Source organism: Peromyscus maniculatus, chromosome 20, assembly GCF_049852395.1.
Source record: "Peromyscus maniculatus bairdii isolate BWxNUB_F1_BW_parent chromosome 20, HU_Pman_BW_mat_3.1, whole genome shotgun sequence".
NCBI classification, from domain to species: Eukaryota; Metazoa; Chordata; class Mammalia; order Rodentia; family Cricetidae; genus Peromyscus; species Peromyscus maniculatus.
Window position 1 is genome coordinate 65,196,819 of NC_134871.1, and position 7,834 is coordinate 65,204,652.

Here is a 7,834-nt window from a genome sequence, read left to right on the forward strand (position 1 = left end):
ATAAAGGGAACAATAAGTACCTCCTGACACCAGGCTGCGCGTCTGCTGAGCATCCCTCAGCGCAAATGTTAGCCCTGTGTGGGTATTTATTGTGCCCCTGTAAAGTCCTAATGAGCTCCTTGGTGAGAGTGGGACCCTGTGCTGTTTCACACTGTGCTGAAGACCTCCGAGCTTCATGGGGTCAAATCTAAAGAAAGGGTAATGGACCATGAGGTCCAGCTTAATAGACCCGATATTAACACAGCAGCAAGAATGTCAGCCAATGCAAAGTTTAGGGCGAGCAATGAATGAAGTATTTGTTACACTTAAATAATATACAAAGGTTATAACAGAGTAGTGGCACTATATCAATGTCATCATTGCTAGACTTTGAAAGTCTGCCATGTATGAAATAACCCTGTAATGCATCTTTTGGTTACAATAAATAAATTTGCTTTCCAACAGCAAATAATAAATTAGAACAGAATGTTCTGCAGCTGCTGTGACTATCTGCAATTACTTTTAGATATTGAAAATCCCTTGCCTGTATAAATTATGAGGCATCTATCAGCATCTAGCACTCATATAATGGAAATGCATTGTCCTCTTCATGCTGTTTATGCAGTTTTTAATGTTTAAATGCATGCTATCTCAAAATGAGGCAGAGGGATTTGTAACAGTGCTCAGGCTTCTTTGGATAGCAAAGAGGGCCCTTGCTTTGAAATGAATAGCACAGAATCACTATGAGCCTGCCATCCTAAGGCAGAAGCACTTGGTGTAAATAAAGGACTTTTCAACTTTGTCTTTTTTCCATGAGTTCTTGACCATCACAATAACCCTGCTCTGGTTAGCTTAGCTTCAGAGGCTGTGCTGTAAGCTGTGGACTTGGGTCCAGAGAGCTCTGGATCCCAGGATTTGTGAGTTAACATTGAAGACAGCCTCATTCTCCCACATAGGTAAAACTGGGAACACCTAGAGACGGGGCAGGTAAAAATATTTGTGCCCAGGCTGGCCCGTCATATTTTTATTTTCTGCTGGGTTTATTAAACAAATTTCTTTGGGTTAACAAAAACAAGCTATAAATTACTTGAGATCAAGGACTGTATCTCCCCTTCTGTTTTATTTCAATTCCCAACATCAAAGACACCACCAACAGCACCCTCAATTCACTCCTAGCTGATAGATAAATATTATGCATTACTTACCAACTCCCCTTTTCTTTCATGACTTTATTGTCAAAAAAAAAAAAAAGTAGAAGCTGGATTGTATCCAGGAACTGTGGAAAGCATATTGCCAAACTTCTAAGCTAACAAAAACTGTCAAATGGATGTCTAACTGATGTTTCTACTTCGTTTTGCATTATAGGTTTGATTTTTCAGGAGGTAGCTGTATCCACTAATTGCTTGAGATTACCAGCCCATCACTTCCTTGTTTTTAGAAAGTAGGCCAGGCTAAGTTGACAAAGAAACCTCACAAGTTTCACACCACTGTCTGGAATGTGAAATGGGGATGATTACGGGGCAAAAAAAAAATGGTCCTGAGCTCTTCAGCACTGTGGTTAGCTATCCTCATGTCTTTCTGACTAACAAAGCTAGAAAGAATGACATAATCATTTGACTTTTATTTGTTTCCGTAGTAAGGGAGATGCCTGGGAATTTAGAAATGGAAACTAATATTTACTAGTAAGTGAAAAAACAAAAACATTTAACTATTGATACTGGTGACCCTAAAGGAAAAGTACTGAGAGCTACCTCAAGGCACATGACTCCAGAGTGGCAAAGCTCTAACCTGCCTAAAGAGATCATTCCCACCCACCTGCCAGAAGGCTTAGATTTCTGCCTCCAGTCACCGCTGTGTTTTAAGACATCATTACAGAAGCCCATTAAAATGCAGGCGCAATGCATTTAGTCAATAACGCCATTCCTTCTCCAGTACCTATTAGCCAAGAGCAGGACACAGCCAAGCAGAGGATGTGTGAGCTAAAACTGCAAGAACGAACTGAAGTAAAACAAGGATATGAAGGAATTCTGGAGAGTTGAGAGGCCTTAAAGACACCAGGCCTGGGAAGAAGATGCAGCCCAAGTGAGTAGAGAGATGCCAAAGAACGGACTTGGAATTGGACCCAAAGTCTGGTTCTGCCCATTGGCAAATTGTTTATAAAGGTTTCCCAACAAGTAGCATTTCTGAAAGGAATTTAGGTTGATATTTCCTATCTTACACATACAAAGGCCAGGTTATAGTCTAAAAGTAATTTGCTTCTTCTGAGACACATTTGGAAGCAAAACCAACACAAATATTAGTAAAGAGGTATTGGGGTGCATTTCTGCTAAAAAAAAAAAAAGAGAGAGAGAGAGACAGAAACTGGATATTTTGCTCTCAGTACACACATACACCCTACCACCACCCACACACACACACCACACCACACACCACACCACAATCTTAAAAACACAAAAGCACCATTGGTCCATGTGGCTAATCAAAGAACCTGCATTGGCACATTGTCATAAATCAGTCTGGAGTCACAGTAGGGTCCAGTTCTGCTCTTTGGTACTCTACGGTTTTAACAGGTTACCAAAATGGGGTTCTAACCCTTACAGATGTTTACACAGCATCAGACTGTGGCAGTGATGAAACACATAGATTCATTACCAAAACAAAATTAAGGTGTCATGACTGAAGTAAAAAAATAATAGTGTCCTTATATACAGCACTGAGAAAACATGGGGCTTACCCCCATTGAAGTATTATGAGTAGCCCCTCCCTAGCAACAGGCTTCTCTCAGGCCACAGTTAAGCTGAAATGGTGAGCAGTATACTCCTCTGCTGTACTGAAACGCTGCTTCCCTAAACAGCCTCTGCTGTGCCTATACCAATGGTGTCAAAACATTCTTTTTTTTCTCTCCATTTTAAATTTTTCATACATTCTTTTTAAACTTTAGGAAACTGAACTTTTTAATGCAGCAATGGTCTGGTAACTGATGAAAACTTTTGTATCAAGAGCTAAATAAAAATAATTTTTTTTTTTAGTATCACCCATAATCCCCAGCCCCTCACTCCCTTCAAATTCAGTCTTCTTTTCTTTGATTATTATTGGTGTGTGTGTGTGTGTGTGTGTGTGTGTGTGTGTGTGTGTGTTCACATACATAAATATATAAAGCAACCTGCTAGGTCTTCTTAGCGTTGCTCGTGTGAGTCCAGGGCCAATTACTTTGCATTAGATAACTAATTAAGGTGCTTATCCCTAGGAGAAACTATTTCTCCCTTTCTCAGGAGTCATTAGTTGTCTATAGTCCTGTGCCTAGGGGTGAGACCCCATGAGATTTCCCCCATTCCATATTAGTATAGCTGCTGGTTTTGTCCTTGTTCGAGTCTTGTCTAGGCATATCATGGGTATAGCTTCCCTCATTTCCAAGAGACACAATGTCCTAGCCAACTTCCTGGTCCACTGGATGTTATAAATTTCTGCCTCCTCTTCTGTAATGTTTCCTGAGGCTTGGGTGCAGGAGCTGTTCTGTAGATGTATCTGTTGGGAGTGGCACCCCACAATCAGTTGATTGTGACCAGTTGTGCCTTTCTATAATGGTCTTCATCTACTGTAAAGAGAAACTTCTTTGATGAGGAGTGAGAGCTATGCTTATCTTTGGGTATAAGGATAAATACTTAGAATTCAGTTAGGGATTCTGCAGTTTTAGTAAATCATCAGTGGTAGGTTTTCTTCTAAGATCCATGACCTCACTAACCCCAGGTAATGGCTAGGTTTCTAGTATCAGGCATGATTTCCCTCCAGTTGAGCTGGCTTTAAGTCCAGTTAGAGAGCTATTGGTTAACTCCAGGATATGAGCACCACTCTAGCACATTTGGAGATCTCTTGCCATGCTGGTCATTATTGTGGCTCATGGCATCACAGCTGGACAGGACATTGACTGTTCCCCTTCCACAGCACCTTCTGGTATCATGAAAGCTAGAAAACTGAAAGAGGCTTTCAGGTTAGATCCTGCCCAAATCTTTCAAGTCCCATGTCTTAAGCATGTGGCTCCTCAGCAATACGGACTTACCTTAAACCTTTGGGAGGCAACAAGGACAAAATCATCGTCTGTATTGCTTTTGGAGTCTCTTACTCTACACTGACAAAAACTCAGAGCAGTTTCCCATCCCTTGTATTGGGGTTTTGTTAGCTAGTTTATGGCTCTTAAGAGGAGTACTGTCAACACAAAGTGAAATAGTGTGTGTGTGTGTGTGTGTGTGTGTGTGTGTGTGTGTAGATAAAACAGAGATGCTTCCTGACTACACTAAAGGAAAGTATAACATCTGTATCAGGACTTAGTTAAGTTCCATTTGATTTATCATTGGTAAACTCTGAAATATGTCACTGACTCAAACTACTTGCCAATGATTAAGTCATAATATGAGTTCTAAAATGCCTCTTATGTATTTCTGTTTTTTAGCTCTCTGTTTTAGATAACTGGCAAGGTAAAAATAGACATTAAATGTTGAGAACGACTAAGGAAGGGTTGTAAGTGCTGTTCACTGTCTTTCCAATATACTAAAGTAAAAAGATAGTCCACTGAATCATTCCACTTTGGTATCATGCACTCTGCACAATCTCACTCTATGCTGTGTAGTAACATCACAGACACAGGGAGGGAAGAACTCACTTCTTACTGAATTCTCACTACAGAGATGAAAGGGGCAAAAGCAAGATCAACCATGAGATTCAGCACTGAAAACTCCAGTGCAGGTCCCCAGGGCAGTCAGACGAGGAATCCAACTTCTACCGCCAACATTATTCCCAAATGGAAGGCTTACTGACCTGTGAACTACAGTTTCTCTGTAGAAAGCAGATATTTATTCTCACCATCCAGCATTTCTGGGAGACTGAATAAAATAATGCAGTCTCTGGCACATTGTGTGTTCTTAATAACTGTCTTACATGAACAAACTTACAAAAGTAATTGTGTTTGTTGCTATGGTTACCATAGCTGGGTAAGTTTAGAAACAGAAAGTCATTGACTAACAGTTCAGAAGGATGAAAGTACAAAAGCAAGTGTTGTTAAAGCTGGATCCTTCTGGAAGAGCAGCCAGTGCTCTTAACCAACGAGTCATTGCAGCCTCTGTTTGCATATTTATTTTACCATATTAGCTTTAGAACTATGGACTAGTTAGAAACAACAATGTATTATTCAGAGTTCTCTAGAGGAACAAAACTTATAGAATGTATGAACATATATATATTCATTCGTGTGTGTGTGTGTGTGTGTGTGTGTGTGTGTGTGTGTGTGTGTGTATGAGTGGCTTACAGACTATGGCCCAGCTATTCCAACAATGGAATAATAGCTGTCTCCTGATGGAAAGGCCAAGAATTCAGTAGTTGTTCAGTTCATGAGGTTGGATGTCTTATCTGGTCTTCAATCTAAGTCAGAATCCCAAAGAAGTTGGATCTAAATCAAGAAAGAAATGCCTCAGGAGCAGGATAAATAAAATGGCCAGTGAGAGCAAATACAAAAAGGCAAAAAGCTAAAGCTTCCTCATTCCACATCCTTTTATGTGGAGTGCCAACAAAAAGTGTGGCCTAGCTTAGGGTAGGTCTTTCCACTTCAAATGATCCAAACAAGAAAAATCCCTTGCAACTGTTCCCAGCTGCTTGGATTTTAGTTGATTCCAGGTGTCATCAAGTTGACAACCAAGATTAACTATCACAAACAATGATAACAATAATAAAATTCTGAGTCAAATTGTTCTAGATAGCAAATGGGCGCTTCCTATCTGGGAATCACACACACCAGTCACATGAAGGCCACAGATCAGAAAGGTTCTGTAATTTTCCTAAGACCACACAACCACTCAGAAAAAAAAAACATTGAGGGGAGGATGTCTCCAAGCCTCTGTCCATGGCTCAAAAGTTGCCACCTTTGCCCTGTGTCAGCTCTCCTCATCTTTCTTCTACAGAAGTCTGTCTCTAAGTTCACATTTCCCCTATTAGGACACTTACACCACGATGACCTTGTCATAACTAATTAAATATGAAAGTGAACATATTACCAAAAAGGCCAGAGTCTGAAGCAATGGGGGTTAGGACTTCAGCACAGGAACTCAAAGAGAGTACGCTTCAATACATTATGGTAAGTAATGAAGGCTTTTTATGAAAATTCAAGCAATATAAAAAAAGTAAGTAATTATCTCCTTTTCCAGGTTAATCCTGTTTTCAACAATTACATTTGACATGTCTTTCTACCCCCTACATATAATATATGTATAATCTTATATTTAAGCATATACAGCCCTTTTATAGAAGATAAATCATATTATGCATATATTAGCCAGTTGCTACTTTGAGCATATTAGTTTATATGTCTGTAAGCCAAGACTATGGACATGTGTAAATATCTGCATATGCTCTGTACTTAACTCATAAGCTATCCAATATTTGTCCCACTGGTAGATGTTGGGGCATTTCCAGATTTGAGTGTCAATTTTTTTTAATATTTTTTAAACTTTAGGTATGTGAGTGTTTACCTTCATGTATGTGTGATTCGTGCATTGTATGTTTGCTTGGTATTCACAGATGTCACAGAGTGCATTGGTTCCCATGGAACTGGAGTTAAGGGTGGTTGTGCACCATCATGTGGATGCTGAGAATTGAACCAGGTCCTCTGCAAGATCAACAAATGCTCTTAAGCACTGAGCCACCATAACGGCCCCAATTTTCTTGTAATGCAGTAGTGTATGGTTTTGATCATGCTTTTCCTTAAAAACTGGTGTTTTTATTTATGTGAGCTAAGGTTTTTATTGGCCCTTAAAGTGAGTGTATAAGGTAATGTGTTTCATTGTGGCATTTTCATACGTACTTTATTCTGATTTGTCTTAAGAAGTAGCATTTCTGGGTCAAAAACATTCAATGTGTAATTTAAGACTACACACTATTTTCAAAAAAATGTTAGCAATTCATTCAGTTACCTATAGTGCTCATTAGATATGTTTCTCTTCACACTTGTGCCAAAGTGGATTTGATAAATTTGAAATTTCTTTAGTCTCTATGATGCATGAATAATGCCCCCCTTTCTCTCTCTCTCTCTCTCTCTCTCTCTCTCTCTCTCTCTCTCTCTCTCTCTCTCTCTCTCTCTCGTGTGTGTGTGTGTGTGTGTGTGTGTGTGCTATCCCTCACTACCACTGAGTGGCATCACCTTTTCATTTTTGACTCTTCCAAGCATTACCACATCATCCTACATACATATATTTCTTTTGCCGAATTCCTTGCCTCTTCCACACATTTAACTCTTTTTCACTGAAGGGCGATGAGTAATTTGCTTGCTGCAGGTGCTCTTTTCCAGCCCGCCATCTGTCCTTCCCTTTGTGCGGGTGTGTCTTTTGTCATTTAGAATTTTTCCATTTTTAAATGTTCATCAATGAATGAATTACTGAAGAGAGAGTGGCATATACCTTGCTCCTCTCTCTTCCTCTCTCCCTCCCTCCCCTCCCTCTCTTCCTTACAGAAAGAAAGAAAGAAAGAAAGAAAGAAAGAAAGAAAGAAAGAAAGAAAGAAAGAAAGAAAGAAAGAAGAAAGAAAGAAAGAAATATAACCTGTTAACGCATTTTTTTGTAATCATTACTGCACAGGGAACATGCTTCCACTGGATGTTTTGGTAAAGCATTCCTGTAACCGTATTTTGTGAGAGTAACTTCATCCTTATGAGGCTAAGCCACATATATTTAATTATTTCTTAACACTTACCTTAAAACCAAGTAAATATGTTATTTGCTGGCAGGAAGATGGGATTTTATGTAGTCAACTCTGCTCAACTTTTTAAGTATCTCTGCATTTTTCTGTCTTATACATGAAAGTCTTGCCTTTACCA

The 7,834-nt window shown here is 39.4% G+C and overlaps 1 long non-coding RNA gene across 1 annotated transcript in view; it reads right to left on the reverse strand.

The window, feature by feature from the left end:
• Positions 1–1,482, reverse strand: part of LOC121824291 (uncharacterized) — a 32,095-nt gene extending 30,613 nt beyond the window's left edge. Inside the window, exon 1 of the long non-coding RNA XR_006066119.2 lies at positions 1,185–1,482. This is a non-coding gene — a long non-coding RNA (uncharacterized LOC121824291). The remainder of the gene's footprint in view (positions 1–1,184) is intronic.
• Between the last annotated feature and the right edge of the window lie 6,352 nt (positions 1,483–7,834).